Genomic DNA, 12261 nt, shown 5'->3' on the forward strand with positions numbered 1-12261 from the left:
ACTGACCGTCCGTCAGTGCGATCGTGCGATAAATGAGCAGGCGGCGAACCAAGTATACCATTTTATAGTCACTGGCACTGCCGCTGCTACTTGTAAGCTAGTGTAGGTGGTGGAGGAAACCATATCGGCTGCTGCTGCTTAAATGATTGTCCGACACTGATTGAGCAAGCTATCGAACAATTTCGCATGTCTGCGATGGGGATAATGCAAAATGTAACGTAAAGTGCATCGTGTGTGATTCACGTTGGCCATTTCCCGCTGATTCTGCTTGTCTTCGGGGTCGGTGTTGCCGTCAATAGCCATCGATGTTGCCAATTGGATTGGAAAAGGGGTGTGGCTTACAAAGTGGTCTCAAAGGTTATCATTTGGATCCAAATCCTTTGGTGTATCTAATTGTCGTCCGTGCCTGTGAAGCTAGGCGATCACAAGGGAAATGTATGGGAAAATTCGACCTTAAAACTTTACACACATTTTCACTATTTAGCGTATAAAAAATTATTATTAATATGTTACTATAAAATTACTGGACATTTTATCTATCCAACAACATATTAACTGTTATGTTTCGTTCAGTAGTATAGTAGCTATTAGCGTTTGAAATATTTCATTCAAACGTTACACTTCTATTTTTCGTTTTTACAAAGTGCTACCCAGTCCCAGTATAGTAAACAAAGACGTAGTCCTACGTCAAAATCTAAATAATGATGTGCTGCTTGACGCTAACCATCCCACATGGAGCCCGTTGTGCCCGATACACCAGCAAAGAATCAAACGAAAGCGACAACGAATTGACTACTCTTTGTAGCAATCACACTCTATATTGTGTTCCGCATGCGACGGAGGCTCATGTATTTCCTCAGCGACCACTCCTGTTCTGTCAGGTAAAAACATTTACAGTATATGCCCTGTCGAAGTTAGGAAAGATTCTGCACCCGATGTCAAAGTCCCTAAATTCCAGTCTGATGAATTGATGCCAGTGAAAATCACTCTAAACGACTGCTGCACACGTGAGAAATCTCCGAATGATTACACTACTACTACGCACTACGTGCGCTACTGTCACTTTAAATGTAACATTTATGTATGTTATTTTCACAGTTTAAAATTATGCGAGGGACCGTCGCTCATAACGATTTGTATCGGATCGATTTTAAGTGCGAACACAAGGTATATTCATTATGCTTCTGGTAGGATTGAAGTAGTTGTGTGAAAAAAATTATAAACATCTACAAAAAAAAAATCACACAAAACACAAGCCGCTTTACAAGGGTGAACCTGTTATCTCGCACATCGTTAATTTATACCAGAATATTTGACAGGTATATTGAAAGTGGTATAATTTTTTCCGTGTAAAAAGCGTTCCTGTTACCACCAGATCGCAGTCAAAAATGAACTGAGTTGTATCCAGTTTTCAAATCGAAGATGATATTCCTTTCTTTGCTAAAAGTACAATTTTTACAACGATGCAAGTTTGTTTTCAGCCTAGTCGGCAAATTAGTGTATATGTTTTTACTCAACAGTTTATAAACGATTTCGTTATAATCCTTTATTACACACTTTAAAAAAAGTGCCGAAGTCAGCAAAATTTTGCCGAGATTTGGACAGCCGAGCGTTCGGTAAAATTTTTTATGATGCCAAACGTTAATAAAGATCCCTACACACTTAAATTTTTTTTACCGAACTTTGAGCAGCCGAACGTTCGGTAAAATTCGATGGTGCCAATCGACGTTTACGGATCATTAGTAATGTTTGGCATCATAAAAATTTTTTACCGAACGTTCTGCTGCTCAGAGTTCGGTAAAATTTACGATAATGTACCGAACTCGGTACTTTTTTTTAAGTGTGTAAACGTCGATTTGCAAAACTGAAACTTTCACCGAACGCTCGGCTGTCCAAATCTCGGCAAATTTTGCTGAGTTTTTTAAGTGTGTAGATTGTTTGCTTTGCAGCTTATCGGAAGCAGGAAGCGTGGATTAAATTATACACTAACTCTACAATTTTAGCTGTTTTATCAGCCATTAGTACGCTAAGTATGCCAGAGTGTTAGTTTGTACACAATCACGATAAGATTAAACCCTTATTTTCGCATTTTATTTTTGTTCAACCGGCTCGGTGGTCTTCGGTAATGGATTTTTCACCACCGAGAATTGCCTTGATGTCCTCGACGTCGAGTGTTTCGTACTAAAGCAGCGCTACTGCTAGTGCCTTAGCATGCTGCTTCAAAATAGATTTACCCGTTCATAGCTATCGTTAAGAATTTTCTCTATCTCAGCATCCACGCTTTCTATCGTCGATGGCGAGAGCATATCCGATGGTATGGTGCACCGAATCCCTTCGACGATTCGATCGTACGCAAACCTACCTTATCGGATATGCCACATTCGCGTACCATGTGCGAAGCAATGGATGTCGCCTATTTCAGATCACTGCTTGCTCCTGTTAGTAATGTCATAAATCAGAATAAATGGTTAGGAATGTGGTATTGTAGTGATAATGCAAAAATACGTACCTGAAGTAATTTTGTCTGCTCCGAAAATCAATTCCTCTGTTGCTCTGCCACCCATCATGGTTGTCTCATAGCCAGTAGTTGTGGTTGGGTGACATGATAACGTTCTTTTTCCGGAATGTACGCAGTATGCCCCAGCGCGTGGCGTGAAGAGGAAGTGATTCCTGAAATTATTTTTTTCGAACAGTTACTACCTCTTGCAAACGCGTGTTCATTAGATGATTGATACCTTCTGTCATAGGCAACTATAGCACGTCCGCCTTCACGATATGCCGTGAAGCTTCGTCTGGTAAACGAGATTTACGTTCCGGATCCATAAGTATAACCTTATCTCTTGCATTTTACAAATGCTTCATAAAAACAACCATCGATGGCAGCTCTGAAAAATTAACCACTCGTCAAAAAATCAATAAATACAAGCTAGTACTTACCGTAGTGCAACTTGATTAACCATATTTTCAATATCGGCCCCGGTGAAGCCCGTCGTTCCTCTCGCCAGTTGGACTATGTTAATTTCCTTGCTCAAAATTTTACTCAAATAGTAGGTGAGAATTTCCTTTCGACCAGTGTAGTCCGGGGTAGGCACAACCACTTCAACATCAAACCGGCCCGGTCTTAGCAAATCCTGATCCTGATCATACCGCCGATTGGTTGCACTCAGCACGAAAACTCCCTCGTTTTATTGAAAACCATCCATTTCCGACAGCAATTGATTGACGGTCTGGTTTGCGTACGGATGCAACACTGAGTTAGTTCGCTGACAGAATCGATTTCATCAATGAAAATGAATGAATCTCGCACTCGTGTGGCCCCCTGACCGACCAGTACCTCATCGAATTCGGGCCCAGCAGCGTGGAAAAATGTAACGCCCGCTTCACCGGCCACTGCCCTAGCTAGCAGTGTGTTGCCGGTACCGGGTGGCCCCACCAGCAGTACAGCCTTCGGTAGCTTTCCACCAAAGTTGCTGAATTTATCGGAAGAAACTCAATTACCTCCTTCAGCTCCTGTTTTGCTTCGTCGCAACCCTTGACATCCTCGAAGGTAACCGCGATATATTCGGGATCCACCTCGACCACGTTACCGAATTGTATTCTACTGAAAAGGGTAAAAGCGTTTGCCAAAAATTGACATCACCGGTTCAGCATTGAACGAACAAAAAAAGTATCAAAATAATTTGAACTTGCTTAGCGAAGCGTCGCAGATAGCAGACCTGAAGACAGACTCGTTGGTCGAGACAAACAAGTTGATGAAAATTCCGATGAACACGACGATGATAAGCAGCTGCTGGAGAACTTTGAAATCGCATTGCTTTTCCCGATCGATTGACGTGATTCGGGTGTGTGGCAGTTAGATAATCCTCAGCGAAAGCAACCTTCAAGTGTTGATCCTCCGCTATCGACGGATTGTTAACCTCGCTTGAAAGCTTATTGAATGGTTCAGTATACTGCTGAGGGCTGATGGCTTGAGTATTAAATGGACCGGGCTGGTGGGAGCTTATGGGAGATTTGCGGTGCAACCGGAGTAGCTAAAAAAAGAACATACATTGAGTTTCTTTCATTATGGATATTATACCACATGCTTTTACCTATTGTATCCTTCACATGTGAACAAGCCAGGATTCCTTTTCTGCTAGGCACTGCACTGATCAGTCTTGAATCAGTCTTGAGCTGTGACATGACACTTGCTGAGCCAGAAAACCACGGATTATTTTTTGAACCATCTGTTCATTGAAGAAAACGGTTTCCGTTTGCTGGCCGGCTCCCCTGCCACGACGAGCCTTAGGTGAGAGCTGAAAACCCCATATGTCATCGCGGAGGCTTGCCACAATTTAAACGTTGCTGAAGTGCTTGAGCAAACTGCGCTCAATCCGACGAGGCAATTTCAATTTGAACAGACTGGCGGCGTCTGGTTTCGCATTGTTTGACGCAGTTAATGACTGGTCCACCGACTATCGAAAGCTATCGACGTAGAACTGAAAAAGTGATACTCGAGGTACGAAATGTTACTGCGCCAAGAAAGCAGTATCCTTTCCATGCTTGGTAGACGGATGATTTTTATGCTGCTTTCTGAAAGTGATATTGGGTGATGTGTATTTACTGTTAACATATTACACTCGGTTTCTACAACTTACGTTATAAACCAGATAATATTAGCGACCGAAGTAATATTAAGCATAAGCATAAGCATAGGATACCGCCCGTGTGCTGCTACTCCGTTATTGACCAGGACCGATGAAAATTGCAAAATGATGGCTGGAAAAAGCATACTTGGGACAGCACGCTATTTTTCATTGAGCAACCTTATCAGGTCCCTGCATGCTGATCAATACCGACGCCGGCCACGTCCGAATGCGGGTCCTGGTGGGATGGAAAGGAATGTTAGTCCAATACTTGTTGCTACTAAAGACCAGGGAATCCTCTGCATCTTCACAAGTATTTCGGGAAAGGAATTGTTGTTAGTAGATGGGCGGAGCTAGATGGATAATGTTAGTATGTAAGCATCAGTCATATGAGACTAACCTGGGTATTCGAAAATTTTCTTGTAAAGTCAGTAACTACAAAAATTAAGATATAAAAAATACCTCAAATTAACAAATTTAATACAATTCCAATGGTGCTTATATACAACCATAATTTAATTTATATCGAAAAATACTATGCACATGCGAGATTTACGGTTCAAAAACCACGTAACAACTTGAACTTATCCGCGATCAGGGAAATCAGGGATAATGAAACGAGCCAATATAGTCCCTAAGTTGATAAGCATTTCCTCTTACCAACGCTAATATGCAGAGATATAGCGCCCTACACGCTTAAAATGTCCCGGGAGTTGGGAAATACTAGTAAGTAAGGGAAACCCTAGGATACATCTGGTAGATGTTGCGGGTTCAAAGTATAAAGCATAGTATAGTATAAAGATTTAAAAGATTGATTGTTTAATATATTTTGTTTTTCAGATTTTAAGATTTTTATTAAAGATATTATTGTCTATTAATTTATAATGGGCTGTTAATTTAATAGTTAAAAGCTTAGAGAATTGTTTCTTGGTGGTTTAATAGCTAGCTCAAATTATGATTTATCATTTTGTTTTTGGTAGCAAATTAAACTCCAGACGTCCGACGAAAGGAGTGTTGCTACTTCACGGAGCGAAAAAGCTCCAGTTTGTTTCAAACAAAATGATTGTTGCTTCAAGCCTCACTAAAATATTTTTATAACAACCTGAAAATATTGTTGTTTCAAAACGAGATTCTGTTTGAATCAAGAAAATAACAGTTTTGAATTAAAAGTAAAGTATTTTCAAATTCGAAGTTAAGATTGATATAACAATAAATATTTTCATTTCAATCATATATTTCAGTTTGAAACAAAACGAAATTTTTGTTTGTGCGTAAAATAACCATAAATATGGTTGAAACTACCTTTTTATTCTCCGTGTTCGACTATAGCCGTAAATTTATAAGAATAACTTTTAGGATTAACGACAAGTTCACACGCGCCAATTCAAAACCAAACCATACACCGTACACGATCCAACAAGAACGCCCAAACAAACAATATACGTAACGGTAAATGCACACGACGACAAAAAATAACAGAACGCGCCATAAAGCCAAACACAATAAAAATTTGCTATAACTCGACCGATTCGTCGGGCGCGAATACATGCGCTGGCCATCTACTAATTTTATATAGGGGTTCGAAAGATGACAGCTTTTGAAAATTATTTGTACACGCTCAACCTCGGCTACTCAAAATTGAGTAAAGAACTACTCAGTTTCGGAAAAACCGTGGGTACGCAAAAATGAGTAAAGGTGCTGTCACTCAAAAATGAGTAGCCATACATTTTCTCCAAAATGAGTAGTTTTTGCTCAGTTTTTTTTACTTGGATAAATGGGTGGAAACTACTCATTTTTGAGTAACCGGGCATTTTGTCAAAACAGAGTAGTTTCTACTCAGTTTAATTAACTAGATTAATGAGTGGAAACTACTCATTTTATTGAGAGGAATGGTTAGAAACTACTCATTTCGAATATGATTTTATGATTGTGAATTTTATGATGTATTCTTCTGAATATTTATTTGTAATTAATAAAAAAAAAAACAATTGTAACGACGTATAATGATACGAAACCCTTATCAGACCGGTATTTTGTTATGGACTTGAAACTGTGACGCTGCTTACCAAGGGCCTAAGCACCCTTGCCGTGTTCGAGCGAAATGTGCTGTGGACAATATTCGGCGAAGCACAAACTGAAAGCGAGTGGGGGAAAGAGTGGGGGAGGCGTATGAATCATGATGTGCTTCAGACACTGCTTGAAGAGGTTCCCATCGTACATCTCGCGAAAGTCGGAAGGCTGCGGTGGGCAGGACACGTCGTAAAGATGCCGGACGACAGTGCGACAAAAACAGTTCTCTTCAACAACCCCACCGGCATCGGGAAACAGGAAGGCTCGAGGTGCGAGATGGTTCGACCAGGTCGAAAGTGATTTGCGATTTTTGAGACGTCTGGCAAATTGGTGACGAGTGGCCCAGGATCGAGTTGAATGGAGGCGACTACTTGAAACAGCACGAGCCACCCGGCTCTATGCTGCTGACAACGATGACGACGATGACTGGTGTTGTTACAACAAAATGTGACGATTTCACAAGGGTAAACTGTATTTGATGCAATTCTGCTGTATAAATTTGATCAAATTCGCCTCGATGATAAATACTATAATTATTGCAGCTTACTTCATCCAGTGCTAAATGTTTGAAGAGGGTATCTTTCAACTGGGGAAACGATCATTTTTGCGAGCTTCCGTTGCTCCTCGGATGTTGAGTATCTATAAAAACATAAAATAAATGAACAAATAAATGATATAGCATGTTAAATTTACTCTAATATTATTCAGGGTGTCGATTACCTGGAAAATCAGGGAAAACCTGGAAATGTCAGGGAAATTCGTTTCAACCTGGAAAAGTCAGGGAATGTCAGGGAATTTCATTTGAAGTCAGGGATTTTTGACATGGGAAGAAAATATACCGCAAAAGTTAAGACTTCGCAAGAATAACATTTACTTCAAATATCTGGCACCTTTTCATTCAAGGCTTTCGCGTATGCCTTAATCAATTATTCCTATGGCTAAGTCGTAGTTTAATTTGGATTCTGGACATAGTGATGTCAATTCTTTCGCAATTTTGATTATAAAGACGCATCATGTTATTGACTGGTCCATTTTTCGCATAATTGGTTTTATATGATTTTTCCATAAATATTTTTCTAGTTCTAAGGTTACGACTCGGCGCATAAAAGTTTAATTGAGCAAGCAAATCTGCGGACTGGATGCGTTGAGAAATAATGTCATTGATAAAGTAAAGCATTGCTTGTTCGCGACGTTCTTTAAGTGTTTGTATATGGATAAGCATGCAGCGCGCTTCATAAGATGGTAATGGAAATACTGTCCAGTTAAGTTTTCGAAGCGCGTATAGTAGAAATTGTTTCTGAACAGATTCAATGCGTCCTTCGTGTAACGCAGTGTGTGGGTGCCATACAATATTGCAATATTCCAGAATAGGTCTTACATATGTAATGTATAAAAGTTTTATTGTGTATGGGTCTTTGAAATTATGACTGAAGCGTTTGATAAAGCCCAGCATTCTATTTGCTTTGTTAATAATGGTATTGTAATGTTCTGTAAATGTTAGTTTTGAGTCTAAGATTACTCCTAGATCCCTTACAATTTTACATTTTGGTACAATATTGTTTCCTAAGTATATGTCAATAGAGGGAGTTTGAATTTTCCTGCTAAATGCTATTGAGTTACATTTTTTTACATTGAGGTTTAGTAAAGATTTGTTGCACCAAGTGTTGAATACATTGACTTCATTCTGAAATACTGCGACGTCATGGGCATTTTTTATTTCCATATATATTTTCATGTCGTCTGCATATACAAGTACTTTTGAGTGGTTAAGTATGTAGGAAATGTCATTTACGTGCAAAATGAAAAGAAGTGGCCCTAAGTGGGAACCTTGGGGAACCCCAGAGGTGACTTGAATAGGGTCCGAGAGGGCATTTTGAAAGCGAACAATTTGTTTACGTTCCGTTAAATATGATTGAAGCCATTTCAAGAGTTTCGGTTCTATTCCAATTTTGCCTAATTTGAAGATTAATAATGGTATGTCTATTCTGTCAAATGCCTTACTAAAGTCCGTGTAAATAGCTTCTACGTGGTTGCCACTGTCCATTGCATTAAGAGTAAAAGCTACAAATTCCAGAAGATTTGAGGCAGTAGAGCGGCCTTTAAAAAAGCCGTGTTGCTGACTTGTAATTTTGTGTTTTACTTGTTGAAAAATTTTTTCATTTATAATTGATTCAAATAGTTTAGGAATGCAAGAGATAATGGCAATTCCACGGTAGTTTCGGATGTCTGATTTTGTTCCTGATTTGAAGATAGGGACTAAATACGAAGATTTCCATATTTTCGGGAATTTTCCATTTTTCAGAGACATGTTAAATAGGCGTTGTAATGGTGTAGCAAGTTCTTCGGCCAGGTTTTTGAGAAATATGGGTGCTATTCCATCAGGCCCCGGCCCTTTTGACGCATTCAAGCCTTTGAGTGCTTCAAATGCGTCAATTTCTGATAGTTGAGAGACAGATATGTCGTTAGAAAATTCGGGGATAAATGAGAAATATTCTTGGTCGCGGTCTTCTTCAGTAAATGTTGTATATACTTCTTGAAAGAAATTTGCGAAAAGGTTGCAGATTTGATTAGTATTATTTCCAATAAGCCCGTCAAGTTTCATTTGGGATGGGAAATTACTACTTTTCAATTTAGTATTTACATAGTTAAAGAAATTTTTTGGGCATGATTTGACTTCATTTTCGACTTTACTATTATATTCTTCATACGCGATTTTAGTGGCCGAGTTGAGTTCTTCGCTAATATTGAGATAATTATTCAAGTTAATGGTATTGTTTTCATTTTTGAATTTTTTGTGTGCTTTTTGTTTTCTATTTTTAAGATTTTTTAGATGTGGGTTGAACCACACAGGCCATTTACTATGTTTACTTCGTCTTCTTCTTTTCATTGGTACAGTTTCGTGTAAAAGGCACTTCAAGAAAAGGATGAATTTTTCTGTTTCATAGTCGACATTTCCTTTAGTACAAAACACATGTTGCCATTCTGTTGTACATAGTCTACGCTTAATTTCTATAAAATTTGCTTTGTTATATTCCGGCACATCTTCATATTTCAAGTCAGTAGGGTAAGAGCTATTGTGTGTGAAAATTGAGTATTCGATTGCTGTGTGAAATGCTTCATTCTTCCATAAGGGAGACAGTGAAGCATTTACAGCAAAGTCGTCTGTGCAGTTTGTAAAAAGTAAGTCCAAATAAACATTTTGACTATTTTTGACTGAATTTATTTGATGCAAGCCAAATTGTGAAATTTTGTCAAAAATGTAATGCAATGTTTCATTTTCGCCTACTACTGGAAGCAAAATGGATTCATTGTCAATGTCTACAATGAAGTCCACATTGCGCTGATTGAAGTCGCCGTAAATATGTAGTTTTACTTCGGGTTCCATATTTGAAATAATGTCTTCTACTGCTTCGAAAAATAGTTCATAAGACTGTTTATTAGCATGTTCGGGAGGAAAGTACACGGCTGAAAAAATGTGTACTTCGCCGTATATGGTTGCTTTGGCCCATATATTTTCAAATTCGATGTGCTTTCTAGTAATTATTTCTTCCGAAGTAAAGTCAGAGTTTATAGCTATGAGGACACCTCCTCCAGATTTTTTCTGACTTAAAGACAAATTACGGTCGTGCCGGAATACGTTAAATAGATTTCCAAAAATTTCTTCGCTTTTGACGCTTTCGTCCCAGCTACTTTCGGTTCCAAGAATGACTTTGAAAGAAGATGATATTACATTTTGATGAATTTCCTTCATTTTGGCTGGACTTTTCATGCGGTTGAAATTCTGGCAATACACAAGAATTTCAGCCGCATTCTGTTTTAGTGCAGAAGAAGTTTTTGGAAAATTATTACTACTTACATTTACGTTTACTAGCTCCAAAGAGCGCGTCGATAAAATTTCTTCTTCATTAGACTGGGCGTCGTCGTTTGGTGATTCAAATTCTTCCGTGTTGTGCGTCAATGGTAGAGAAAATTCGCGTTGTAAGATTTACGTGACGGTACAACGCTTGTCGAAAATTTATTGTTACTTTCGCGCAATTGCTGAAGGCGGTGAGTTCGTTCGCTTACTAAAAATTGTCTGTACGACTGCAAGTCAGCTTCTGCTTCCGGCGGTAAAAGTCCATATTCCTGGTAGACTTCTAGAAAGATGCGCTTTAGATGTTCGGGAGACGTCGGGAGTCCTTCGGATGCCAAAAGCATTCGAATGCTGGTTGATGTTAGTCCTTCTATACAGACTGACGGCTGCTGGTCTTTCATATATGCCAAGTACAGGCGGACGATTTTCATTATTTTTGTGTCGCGCAGTCTAGCTTTCAGAAAGCGTCCGTCGCCGTTTGTTGACTGCTGAGTGAGCCGGACTATAGGTGGACGCATTGGGTCGCATTCAAATAGACTGTCTTGAGGAGGTGCTGGAGCTGGGTGTGAGGTATTGTTATTGCTGGCGTTGTTATTTCCGTTTTCGTTCAGGGTGGTGTTAGTCTGGTTTTCGGTTCTATATGGATTAATTGTTTCGCCTTTTTGGAAATTTATGAATTTGGATGTTATGTCCGTTGTTGGTGGTCCAGAAAATTGAAGTTTTGCAGCTGCCAGCAGGTCCTTGTCCAGAGGTAATGCATAATTTTTTGGAAGCATTGGCTGATTGCTTTCGACAGTTCTATGGATATTGTTGTTGGTGTTGTCATAGTCGTTGCTACTGTCGATATTATTACTGACATTGCGGTGTTCGCTATTGTGCTGAGTGTAGTCGTTATTATTGTGATGATTGTGACGTGTGTTATTATTGATGTTGTCCGAATTTTTACGCTGTCGTCTACGTTGTTGTCTGCGTCTTCGCGCTGCAATTTCTGCCTGTTTTTCTTGAAAGCGGCGGGTTCGTTGCCTGGAATCAAAAGAACTCCAGTCAGCTTTCCAGATTTTTTTGCTGCCTACTATACGCCAGCCGGAATTTTGTGAAGGGTCATTTTTCGCGTCATTTACAGGTGCGGACGGATGCAGTGATCGTTCCATCTCTTCAGAAAGACTAAGGTGATTGACGGACACTGGTGTTGTATGCATTTTGGAGGTTTCAGCAGAGAGTACTTTTAGTTCATCTAGTACTTCTTTTGCTGCAATACAATACTGCAATGCAATACTGAATGATTCTGCCATTTTCGCGTTAAGCGGCTTAAAAATCAGAGGGGTTGTGCACAAGACACGACCGCATAGGTGACGTAGGACCACGTAAGTCTCTTTGTAGCGATAGTAGGATGTATCCATGTATATAATACCCAAGTAACCGCAAGCATTAACGCATAACCCCATATTGGCTGTTGCTCGGCATCGCTAATACCAGACAGCGGCATATCAGCATTTCGCATGGTTATAACACTTATATAAACATCGCTAATGCGTTTAAGCATTACCGTAAATTAGCATTATTAAAAGCACTATTTGCGTATATAATGTTACAATATGTGGCTAATAAGCTTTTGGACAAATCTTTAAAACGTACCGTAACCGTTAATAAAATGTGTATACCTGACTTCGTTTTTGCTTATTTACGGCCACTACTCATGCTCTGTTTCACCTA

General features: G+C 39.3%; 1 pseudogene; it reads right to left on the reverse strand.

Annotated features, from left to right (window-relative positions):
• Window positions 1–2100: 2100 nt before the first annotated feature.
• On the reverse strand, window positions 2101–11747 carry LOC128745916 (ATP-dependent zinc metalloprotease YME1L-like; annotated as a pseudogene).
• Between the last annotated feature and the right edge of the window lie 514 nt (window positions 11748–12261).

The sequence above is a fragment of the Sabethes cyaneus genome, chromosome 1, assembly GCF_943734655.1.
Source record: "Sabethes cyaneus chromosome 1, idSabCyanKW18_F2, whole genome shotgun sequence".
NCBI classification, from domain to species: domain Eukaryota; kingdom Metazoa; phylum Arthropoda; class Insecta; order Diptera; family Culicidae; genus Sabethes; species Sabethes cyaneus.